Source organism: Sus scrofa, chromosome 18, assembly GCF_000003025.6.
Source record: "Sus scrofa isolate TJ Tabasco breed Duroc chromosome 18, Sscrofa11.1, whole genome shotgun sequence".
Lineage (NCBI taxonomy): Eukaryota > Metazoa > Chordata > Mammalia > Artiodactyla > Suidae > Sus > Sus scrofa.
Window position 1 is genome coordinate 37,116,971 of NC_010460.4, and position 12,775 is coordinate 37,129,745.

The 12,775-nt window shown below is 39.5% G+C and overlaps 1 protein-coding gene across 9 annotated transcripts in view; it reads left to right on the top strand.

The window, feature by feature from the left end:
* Positions 1–12,775, top strand: part of ELMO1 (engulfment and cell motility 1) — a 581,070-nt gene that overhangs the window by 361,945 nt on the left and 206,350 nt on the right. The window contains exon 1 of one of the 9 annotated variants that reach the window (XM_005673247.3): positions 476–1,235. The exons of the other annotated variants lie outside the window; for them this stretch is intronic. The gene's annotated coding sequence lies outside the window, so the exon portion shown is untranslated. Of the gene's footprint in view, positions 1–475; positions 1,236–12,775 lie in introns of those variants that run through there. 9 annotated transcript variants of the gene reach the window in all.

Consider the following 12,775-nt stretch of genomic DNA (forward strand, 5'->3'; position numbering starts at 1 on the left):
AGTATTAATTACTAAATAATGTGAAATTTAACACCTCTTATGAGTGGCCTTTGGATATTGCTGATATTCATTAACAATTTTGTGGTTCACTTATTATACTAACTTGTATTCATCAGAGAGTGGGGAAGCAGAAACATGTCTTATAATTTTAAAAATGTTTTCAGTACTAAGCTTGAGACCTTTTATTAGTGTCTCTGTTAAAAATTTAGATTCCCTATTGAGCCTGAAAATGAGTGCTAGCATAATGAAATCTTAATTAAATTACTATTAGTCAAGATTTAGTTACTCACTAAAAACTACTTATTGATCGATTTTGTTATTTATTTATTTTTAGTGATTTTTATTTTTTCCATTGTAGTTGGTTTACAGTATTCTATCGATTTCTACTGTACAGCAGAGTGACCCAGTCACATACATACATACATTCTTTTTCTCACCTTATTCTCCATCATGCTCCATCAGTAGTGATAGATATAGTTCCCTGTGCTCTACAGCAGGACCTCAGTGCTTATCCCCTCCAAATGCAATAGTTTGCATCTGTTAATCCCAGACTCCCAGTCCATCCTACCTTATTGATTTAAAATGCAATCTTCAGCTCCCCTCAGTCATACAGTCAGACTTGGCTCAGGTGTGAACATCATCAATTGAATTGACAATCACATGACTTAACACTTTGACCTTCATGCAAGTTTCAGATCCACGCCTCCTCTGCTCTCTTGGTTTTCATCAAACCTAAATAGAATTGGCCTTCACAAGTAACAGTAGGTTATAGTGTGTATATTGTGGACCCTTTTGTACTGGGTGGAATGTACAAAATTGCTTCCCCTGCCTTAGTATATAAGGCAAAGGTAGCTTTCTTTCTCTTTGATCCTCTGGAATTCCTGGGCCCCGGGGCCCACGTGCCCTGTGTCCTCAGCTGGTCTGGTGGTGCCAGTGGAAGACAGCACTGGCATTGGTCCTCCTGAGCAATAGCCAGGAGTGAGTAACTAATGTGAGGGTTTTTTTCTCCTGGTCCTCTTCTTGAGGAGAGTTGGTTACTCTGTTAATGTGAAGATCAACCTAACTGTGGTTTCCCTTGCTTGGGTGCAGTGTTTCCTTGTGCTCTAAGTAAGATTAATTTTTATAACTTAATTTACCAGGTCCAAGAGGCGAGCTGCAGTTGCTATGGGAACAGTAACTGAATTTCCTGGCATTAGTACATTTAACACATCAACAGCGATGCAACAGTGGCACGAGTATGTCTTCCTTTTCCCACTTTCATTTCCTTTTCCTTTTTTTTTTTTTTTTAATTTTTTTTGTCTTTTGTCCTTTTAGGGCCACACCAGTGGCATATGGAGGTTTCTAGGCTAAGGATCTAATTGGAGCTGTTGCCTCCAGCCTATGCCAGAGCTACAGCAATGCCAGATCCTAGCCACATCTATGAGCTACACCACAGCTCAGGCAACGCTGGATCCTTACCCACTGAGTGAGGCCGGGGATGGAACCCGCAACCTCATGGTTCCTAGTCGGATTGTCTCCCCTGAGCTATGACGGGAACTCCTCCTTTTCCTTTTTAGATGGATTACTACTGGGGAAAGGAGAGGAGGACTGAATTTCACAGACTGGTTTATCTGATTAGTGTGTCACAGTGCTCACCTGGCAAGTTATTTTCATGGTAATTACACGTCCATTATTTTCATGGATGAGACACGTCCTGTGTCTAAGCTTTACCTCCGCCTTTTGTTTGCTGCTCCTTTTGACAGGCTTTCTAACATTATGGAGGCCCTCGGAGAAAGAGAAAATATTGTTCATCCGCATCTTCTGGATGCCCAACCTGGTGTCCCAAACTGAATAATTGTTGATTGAATGTCACATGGCTTTGTGTACTGTGATAAGTTGTACTTATTCACCTTTCATCTTCACCACCATGAATCATTGCTTTGCTAAAATTGAAAGGCCTCTCGGGTCAGATATCCATATGCACACAGAATGTGACTGTCAGAGAAGTACTTGCATTGCATTTCTAGGCCACATAATCTTTAGCCTAACATTTGCATATTAATGGATAATTGTAAAACATTATGTAAATTATACATGGTGGTGAATATATTATCAAATCAAATGGCCTTTCGGGGTAATTACAGGATGCTGCTATGTCAACTAGGACGCCGCAGGTTGAATGCTGAACATTTCCCATAGAATGAAATATGACCCAGCCAGGGTTTATTTCTGTCCAAAGTCACGAGTTGTCTTTCAGGGTGATTTTCATTCTTTTCGATGAAGAATCTACACTTGGGATGATATTAGTTGTGGGATACTAGGGATTAAAAGAATAAAACCCTGATGGAAAAACATTAGAATGTGGAAACTCTAAGGGTGGTAATTAATCTAAATGCTTGCATCACAGAGAAAGTCCCATGTCTATGTATGCCTTTCATTGTACTTATTTGAACATATCTTCTTTGATTTTAAAACAACCCATGCTCTTAATAAAATGCAACAGAGAGTGCAGCCTCCTGAAGTCACCTCACTGCTGAATGACTTCATCCATTTATCGACATGCCACCTTGAGGATCACTGTCTACTCTGTCACTCTCTTCTCCCCGAGTCCAGCTCTGTGTCTGTTCTGTATATGGTGACAAGAATGCTTTGTGGAAGGAAGGCAGCAGGGAAGGAAGGAAAGAAAGAAGGAAGGGGGGGGGAAGACAGGGAGGGAAGAAGACAGGGAGGGAGGACAGAGGCTGAGAGGGAGGCAGGGATAAAGGGTGGTGCCACCATGAGACTGAATTCTGGGCAGCCCTAGTTGCTTATCTTTGGCCATTTGTTATGCTTTCTATATGAAGGTAGAAATAAGGTGTCTCTTTAGAACATGTATTTTTCCATCCATAAATATTGGCTGTATCTCGTGCTTTGAAGGGAGGCTACCTCTCTGTAAACCTCTCCCAGTCCTAAACAGCAGGTGACAGACCAAGGTCTATCACCACTTTCTCACTTTATCAGTTTATTTTTTTCCAATCCTTTCTTCCTTAAAACCCTTATCCTACTTGATGTCCATGTAGAATGATCCCCTACCACCATTCTTCTAACTACTGCTAGTTCTCTGAGTTCTCTGTTCTGTTAGTGAAACTTGAGTGTGAAATATTTTATTCTAAAACAAACCTGATAGTATGGCAGGTATCCACTTTGCAAAAACAAAATGTAAGCAAATTTGGGAGATCAAAACCCGTCATTGATCCAAATGGTCATTCAGATGTGTACAGGGGAAATCTGAATCTCAGCCTGAGGAGCCTCTCAGGCCAGAAACCTTCTGTCTGAGTTCCCTGCTCCTCCTCTTCTGTGCCTCCCTATCCCCAGCCCAGCACCAGATGGGACTGGAACTAGTGACTTGGGACATTAACCTCCTTTTTATTTTTTTTTTTTTTTCGTCTGTGCCTGGGGCATAGAGAAGTTCCTGGACCAGGGATCAAACCCAAGCCACAGCAATGACAATGCAGAATTCTTAATCATTAGATTACCACGGAACTCCTCACCCAGGTTTTTGACAAATTAACTTAGTTTAGTTATACTATAAATAAAATAAAGCCATGATCTAACATCATATAGGCTGTAAAGCACAAAAGAATTATTGCCCGAAGGTTTTTTTGATGTTTTGATTATTGTTCTAGAATTTTGCAGGCCCATTTCTAACCAGACAAAGGGAAGGAGCTATGCCTCATTAGAGACATTCCTGTTGCTTTCTCAGCACCAGGGTTCGAGTTAAATGATTAAGTCGCTGCTTTGCCTCTTGCTGATTCCAGTGACCTCAGACAAAGACTTCCATAAGCCCTTCTGCACCAACTTTTAAGGGCATGGGTAATGATTCTTATCTCACAGGACTATTGTGAAGGTCCAAAGAGATCACAGGCATCAAAGCCCTGAATAGAAGGCTTAATTCATAGGAGGTGTTCAGTACATGTTTTTCCTTGTATGTAACTTTGCTTGTTTCCACGCTCTTCCTACAATGGTATCAAAGAAACCTTGAAAAGGGATTATTATCAAAACTAACCTGCCAACAGGTAGGCAAGATATAAGTCTGTGCCTGCCCTTGGGCAAGTCATTTATTTATTCATCACTAATTTGTCTTTTCTCCATTTCCAGCCCAGATGGGTTATTTAGAGCCATTGGGAACTAATGGGAAAATGAAAGGCATTGCTGTCATTATTGCTCTGGTGTCATGAGGTCTCATGCAGGAAAATTTGAGAGAGGAAAAGAATAAAAAAGGAAAAAAAAAGAAACCTGCCTAGAATTAAGCTGTGCTGTCTAGGGCCTCCTTCACATGACTTCAAAGCCACATTTCCTTAAGTGGGAGTTAAAGGCTTAATCTCCTTGCCAGTTAGAATAATTCCTAATGATTAACATAATAGTGAATCATTTTTTGGCTCTGTGAGATACGATTGATGGCAGTACTGAAAAGCAATGAAACACAGAAATGGCTTCTGCCACACAATGAAAGAGGAAAATATAGCAGCTAATTAATAGGCCATAAAATATTTTCTACTACTGTGTACTAAGTTTGACACACATACTGTTAGTTTTCAATAAGGATACATTATCCAATTCTTATGGTGTTCTATATGCAAAGAACTGACATTGTTGCTCCTAGGCTCACATTCCTATCTTGAAATCATTTTAAGGCGGGCATGACAATGAGCACTGCACAGGACGGTAGCTCATCAGGCTCCCTGTCTTAGAGAACATCTGTCTGTGAAAGCCCCCTAACTGATGTGATAGTTGTCCTGGGCAGATGAGATTCCACCCCACCCCCGACCCCTACCTTGGGTTCATTAAGAGAATTCATCAGTATGGAAAATATGGAAGATCGAAGGAAAGACAGCTGTCTCAGGGGGTTCACCGGGCATTGGAAAAGATCCCAGCACCCTTCTCCTTGGAGACCCTCAGGACAGGGAGACCTCAGGTGCCCCAGGTGGCCTGGCAGGAAATCCAAAGCTGATGGCTTGCCTCACAGCTGTCAGTACAATGCCTGAGGGCGGAGGCCCCTCCCCGCAGTTCCCCTTGGTCCTTTCTTGGGATGTCCCCCTAGAAAGCAAAGGACCTACCATGGGTTTCAGAAATCTCTGAAAATCCTTTTAGGCTAAGGATGAAATCAGATCACTAACTCTAGACTTGACAGATGGTTCACAATCTTTCGGAATCCTCCTGCCAAGTATTCTTGGGTAGGGCTGTTGCCCATGTGGATCAGGACCTCTTGGTTTTCTAGCCATATCTGTATATCACACCTGATACCCAGAGGCTGTCCTTGTCCTGGGGAACCACCCCTGGGGTTCCCGTATTGAGATTCTCTGAGGACGAGATCACATCGCGCTGTGGTAAAAGGTGTTTGGCTTTTGCTGAACCTGCAGGGGTTGCTTATTTACCTTCATGACAACACAAAATCATTTCCCAGCAGTTCCTCTGGTCAGTCTGATGAAACCTTGGCAGGATTTTTTTTTTTTCTCACTTTCTTTCCTGGTCCCCTCTGATTGGTCTGCCCAGTATGGTAAGATGTGATGGAACAGCATAAGAGTATCCCCAAGGGTAGGAGAGAGAATAGAAGCCACATGGCTCCGTGCCTCTTAGGTTTTTAAAGTGAATTAAAAAATCTGCAATGAAAATGTGATGAACCAGCTAAAACGTCCCCCACAAGAGTAGGAGATTTTTTTTTTTTTAATTTTGCAACTCTGTTGATTTGAGTTGAATGATACGTATCATGGAGAATTTAACTTGTACATGAAACCAGCCCCACAGAATCAAAGAATGTGAGAACAAGTAGGGATTTTTTTAGCATAGGAAGTCTAAGGCACTCTAGACTGAGGACCCCACTAGCTTGGGATAGAACTTTCACTGTTCGTCAACAATGGCGTATAATACAATGTATTACACGTGTTTATGCATGTGTGTTTGTTAGTATATATATATTTGTATAAAGTTGCCATCTGGCTTTTGTAGCACAGAGGGAGGGACTAACTGTATTTTCAGTGTCTGTGTCCTGCCAACTTTTTTAGGGTTACAAAAGACTTGTTCTTTATTAAATGTTGGTGTAATGGCAGAGAACTTTTTAAATGGTTCTACTTGACACAAAGGGAAGTTGACAACCTTATGTCAGTTCCCAAACTCAAAAGAGAATGTTTGCTAGTCTGAGAAGGCTCAAAATAGAGATCATTTTCTAGCAGAACTGACAGCTCCCACTCCCCACCAAAGCCAACTTTTCAGATGAAGCTCAGACATGTGAGGAATATCCTCCAAATAGACAGAGGTCAGCCCATTGTGTGCACATGCATGTGTGCACACGCGCAGGCTCCTCTACATCAAAAGCTTAATTAGACTAGCCTCTCCTCTTCTGATGATGCTCCAAATTTACCAGGCTGAACATGTGTTACTGAGCTGGGTAAGAGCCTTTATATTTTTGAGATCTCTGAAAGGAGGAATGATGAAGCTCTTGAAAGAAAAAAGGTCAGGGAAGAATCTCTTCTGTAGACTATTTCATGAGACCCTCATGGCTTTGGGAAAATTTGATTTCTACTCCCAAATGGTTTTACCGTTTCTACCTGGAGTAACAGGGCAGGACATCTATCCTATGACGAGTAAGCTGTGCCTGGTGGAGGTCCCCAAAAGAGTCAGTCTCTAACACGTCATTTTCTTTAAACCTGTGAAGTTAGATATTTGCATAAATGGTTGTTAAAACTTATTTTTTTCTCAAAAGCATGACCAATATGCCCCATGCTGCCATTGATTTTAACCCTAAATCGGAGCCAGCAAAACCCAGCAAGATTGCATAAAAGGAATCAGAAAATGTATCATGTGCCATTGGTAATATAATTTCCCTCAAAAGGAGCATAATTCACATCTTGTTATATCTCTTTCAATCCATTTAATAATCATTTATTAAGCACCATCTAATTTTCTCCTCTGTATTATACCTTACATACTAAAAACAGAATACCAATATTTGTGAGTACTAGATGTTTTGTTAAGAATTTTGATATCTGTTACCTCATTTAATACTTCAGCCATTCTATGAAATGGTTACCATCTTAATCTCCATTTTATAGGTGAGAGAAATTATTCAGAGGTCCAGTAACTGGCACAAGATTGCACAGCAAAAATGGGTTCAGATAATAACTGGAACGGAGGTCTCTGTCTCCAGAGACCTTCACACTGGACTCTACTGTGTGTGTCATTGGATTTCTCCTCTGACCTTCCCCCCACCCCATGCACATCCATGCAAGGTCAAAGAAGCTGTTTTGATGGTGAGCAATTCCATCTGCTAGTCCAAAAACAACTTTCCTCTGTGTCCAAAAGGGTCCCATTCCAGTGCCTTACCACCCAGACTAAAGCAGGTAGTCAAATTGGCTTGCTTGGAAAGAACCAGAGGCAAGACCTTATTTCTTTTGTTTACCATATCATCCCTTTTGCATTTAAAAATCGACAGATTAAATAGACCCGATTTGTGGTAGGGCTATCCTTTTTTGTTTTCTAACAGGCAATGACACTCCACCTAATGGACCACAGTCCTGTTTCAGTTTTTTTCATGAGAGCTGTGCTGGATCTAATTACAGTGGGTGCGGTAGGAACTCTGAAGGATGGTGTTACCAGAATTAGTTATCTCTTTGTGAACTGATGCGTGAAAAGTGGACCCTGCCTGGTACTCCTGTCAAGAAAGTCACTTAGAAGAAACTGCAACTGTTGTTGCTTCTTAATCACTGCATGTCTTTCCTCATGGGTGTACTGAGCTCATCAAGAACTGGCTCGGGATCTATAGTCAAAAAAATAGCTTGTGTTTATAAATCATCTTTCCTCCAAGGTATACAAACTACTCCACAAGCATTATTAAAATTACAATCTTCTTGAAATATTATTGAGAGAGACAAGATATTGTAAATTATAAATTCTGTCTGGGAAGGGTTGTCCTTTTACATTTCTCTGTTCCTTTCAAAACATTCATGTTTTCAGAATACTTTGTGATTAAGTGGTTGCCGATTAATATTAAGATCAATGCTAAATCTTAATGGATTATATAGAATGAAACATGGACATCTAGGGCTACTCCTTCAGCCCAGACTATAAGTAGGCATACCTCTTAGAAAGATTGTGGCAGTTCTCTGTGTATGGTTGGGTACAGCCCAGATGGAAGGGTGCACCATGTATATGGCCTGTGGTGATTATGATGCCTCCTAGAAATGGGCATGGCTCAGCCATACATAGTAATGAAGTTGTGGGCACAGCAGAACCTGTGACTAATAGAACTTATACAGATGTGGGGTGAACAGTTACATTGCCCCAGACAATTTCTAACATTCAAAATCTCAAGAGACAGAACAAATGAAGACTCTACCTGCTGGAGTCCTGGAGCTACCACCCTGTTGAATATGACTCACAAGCTGGTTAGAACAGATCCTGCAAATGGATGATAGAGACCGTGCTTTGTTGGTTTAGGAGAATAGCTGGGCTGAGTGTGCGTCTGCAGGGGGCAGGTTGATATCTTGCCTGCTGAAACTTTGATTCTAGGTTTACACACATACCCAAAAGGATCTAGGAATCTTTGGCTTCTACTATAGTATTGACTGTCAAAAGATGAAGTAAGGCTCAGAGAGAGACTCAGCTTGCCCAAATTCCCCTACCTAGTAACTTGTTGAGATGGAGTTTACCCATACCTTTAAATCTTGTGATTTTTGCAGTATGCTCTGCTACTTCTAATTTGGGCAAGTTTTGTCTGTAGATATTCCAATTTTTTGTTTCTTATTATTATCTCTATGTATTTGTCCACTGGTCACAGGAGCCATTTTCTCGTATTCATTTTAATGTTCAGTGTTCATGTTTCAGGATGAGCCCCAACTGCTTTTGATATGGCTGACAGGAAGACATGGGTGTCTTGGAGAAGCTAAATGATAAAGCTCCTTAGAAATCTGTTCCCTAGGTGATGGAATATGCCTAGCTCTATTGTTTGTAAGCGGTAGCATTATTGCTAGGACAAGAAATGCAATACATATGCTAATATGTGCATGAATGGTTGGAAAGATATTTGAACCAAAGAAGCTTATCTGTTTCACATTTATAGGCAATGTAAAATGAAATTTTTTTAGCAAATTTTCAATGAAGATGGGAAAGGTGCCAAAAACTGGAGATAGCTACATAGCAGTGCCTTCCTCCGAATTACTGTAGGCATGTGTGCTATTTGCAAGGGGAGGGTAACATTACTGCCAACCTTGAAAATCTATGATTTTATACTATTTACATATCTCATACAAATCCCCCAGATACATTGAACATAATTTGAATCAACACAAATTCTTAAATTTAACTTGAATCGAGATTACACAGAATGCTAAAAATTTCTTTTCACATTACCACTTATGGTTTCCTTAAGGTATTTATAAAGTATTGGCACAGTTTGTTTAGCTCCAATGTACAAGTGGCCCCTTGTAACTTTCTATATTACTTTATTATAGCACATATTACTTTCCTTCTGCAGTGCATTCTTGTGCCCATAACCAATTCCCCATTCTTCCCATGTCTTTGAAAATAGATGCAAAAATGCATTGCTTATGCATCTTTGTGACAGGCAGTTACCCAGTGTATGCTAAGGGCTGGAGGGTGAATGTTACCGCTTTCATCATCTTTAAAAGTGGATTCTGAAGACTATTATTTCTGACAAAAAAATTTAATGGGATTATTTTAAAAGACTAGTTTTTAGTTTTTACAAGAGAATGTAACAAATACTTGGAGTCATTGGGGTTCCTGAAATTTATTTTTAGCAAAAATCACTTTTTTCTTTCATAAGTATTGCATGATGAATTAGCCAGGTGCCCTAAATGTAGTGTATTTAGTCTCCAAGACAGGATCTATTTTAAGAATTTCTTAGAATCATTTTCTTGGAAGATACATGAGTCTGTCCTTGGCTGGATATTTTTAAGGATTTGAATCCATAATCTGAATTAAGGTATGCAAACTACTTCTCAGACTTTTCAGAATATTCAAAGCAAGAGGAGCATTTCATAATTAAAGATTTTTTACATGTTCTAGGAGGCTGAAACCATGAGACAAACATCAAGATTAATTTAACTTTGATAAAATTTTTGCATTTCCATTTAAAGAAATCCATTGCACAAATTTAAAACAAAGCATATATTAATCAGTCTTTCTAGGTAAAGGATTTGAGTATTTTAGTTAATGACAATGTCAGTCTAAGCACGTGGTAAATTATTGTTAAGTAAAACCAGTGCAGTGTCAGGCTGTACTCACCAAAATAGAGTTTCCAAACCCAAGGAGAGGTTATAGTCTCACGATAAATATACTTGCCTCAGACAATGCCTTCAATACTAGGAATTATTCTGGGGCACATCTTTTAAGAAGGTGTTGGTCAAGTAAGAGTATATATAGAAGAGAGTAATGATGTCTCTTAGTAACAGTTGAAGAAATGGGGTATGACTTTGAGTAGGAAGGCTATAAGGAGAAATACAAACTTTCTTGAAATAGTTCAAGGATTGTCAAGTGAAAAAAATTAATTTATTGCACATAACTCTAGGTAAACTAGGACCAATGTGTATGGAGTTTTAGGAAATTAGACAATGGATTTTGTTTGTTGTTTGATTTTGTTTAAACAAAGGAAAGTGTACTGCAAAGTTGTGAGGCATTGCTCCTGGTTTAACCAAATTACAACATGGGTGTTGCTAATTAAGAAACTTTTTTTTAAATGGGTTCCCCTGTGTCTGGAAATACAGATTCTTAGAATATTCTAACAACCCTACTTCCAAGGATGGAAAAACTGAGAGCTGGATTATTTCTTCGTGACACCCACCTCACCCTAAGACATTTGCTGAACATTCCATAAATCACAGGCTCTGGTTCCAGGCTTTTTCTTTGGAGGAGACCAGACTGCCGTCATGGGGAAACCTCCATAAGCAGGGCAGTGGTTGATGCGCTCTCCGTGGTGCTGAATCAAGGCAGGGCCTTTTAGGCGTCCTCCCAGGCTGATTTGTTTTTTACTTACCTCTGCCCTGCAACAATTCAGGTTGCTTCTATTGCCTGTTGTTACCCTCACTATGATGACTCCACACCATACAGATGAAATCCTTACATCAAGCTTTCTGATAATTTTACCTGCTTATCTTAAATCTGCCTGGCACCCTGCCTGCCTTGACTCCAGCCCACTGACCTCTCAAGAGAGATGAGTTTTGCAAGAGATTTGAGATTTGAGAGTGCTGCAGTAGGTAAAACATGACATTCGTAGATCTCTCTTGATCAATTAAATGATTGCATTTCTAACTTCATGGCATATATTCATTAATTCTTGGTAGACTTAGACATGAAGGCAAGTATAGGATAAGGTGGGTAACAGGCTGAGAAAGAGCATCTTAAGGGTTTCCTGAGGTCACTGATAACTCAACATGAAAACTGGAATTTTTTTCTTTTTACTTTTGGTTTCCCTCATACATACAAAGCCCTGCTCTTGGTGGTTGGAGATATCAGTTTTTCATACTAACATGGTTTTGCATGGAAATGAAAAGCTTTGAGTAAAGGTCATCACATGACAGCTAGGGAAACCACATTGACAGAACATCTTGACGACAGAAGCAGAGATCTGATAAACTTGAGCTGTGCCGAGGAGGACAGTCCATGTTCTGCAGATGAAAGAAGGGCATAGCTGGATTAGCAAGGAAAGGTGCCTCTGTCCTTGCGTGGGGTCTCAACTCCTCCAACAGAGAAACTGACAGATGTGAGCATTGGTTTCTGTGAACCCAGAGATCTAGGACTGAGCTCAAATGAGGAAATTTTGGAAACCTAAAACTAAAAGGAAGAAAAAGGACTGGTAATGGCAAAAAAGAACACAAAGCATAAGAAAGAAAAGTCTGAAAATCTCTGATATTTAATGATAGCTAACTTATGTAAATACCTGTGCCGAAGCCAAATAACTTAAGGTTCATAAATTATATAGCCAGATTTTTAATGTAAATTCCTTGAGAAAAGGATTCGAAGTTAATTTTTACTTTGTTTTTAAAATTTTTATTATAGTTGATTTACAGTGTTCTGTTAATTTCTGCTGTAAAGTGACCCAGTTATGCATATATATATATGCACACACACACACATTCTTTTTCTCACATTATCCTCTATCATGTTCCATCACAAGTGATTAGATACAGTTCCCTGTGCTATGCAGCAGGAGCTCGTTCATTGCTGTACCCTAAGTGTATCATGCACTTAGTAATGCTTTCCATGATACATGTGAGTTTGGTAGAAAGAGAAAAACTCCCTTAAAATTAAGGGAAAAAATAGGAACATGGTTTCAGAAAATATAACACATGACAGTTAATCTACATTCATCCTGTGAGGGTTTGTGATTAAATAACACTTCATATAAATAACTTTGAGAGTAGAAGAATTTATACTCCTTCAAAATTTAGACATCTTGTCAAATTCAAGGTCAGATTTATTAGGCTTAGAAAAATTACACAAATTCCTGAAGAACTAGTCCACTTATTGAATAATTCTCTTTGAAAGTTTTTTTTTTTCCTGAGTAAAATACAGCTGTCCCAGTGTCCATTTGAAAAGCTCTTAATATTATATCTTACCAATGTAATCAAGAGACCAAGTTCACATCTGCCCCCTTTTTTTAGCATTACAGTTCTTTCACACATTTTGGTGTTACTTATTTCCACTCTGAGAGAAAACAGTGTTTGATTAATCAGTGTGTGTAATAGCCAGAGGAGGGAGGAAGCTGAACATGTCCAAGGAAGAATTCTCATGGGAAATTCCACAT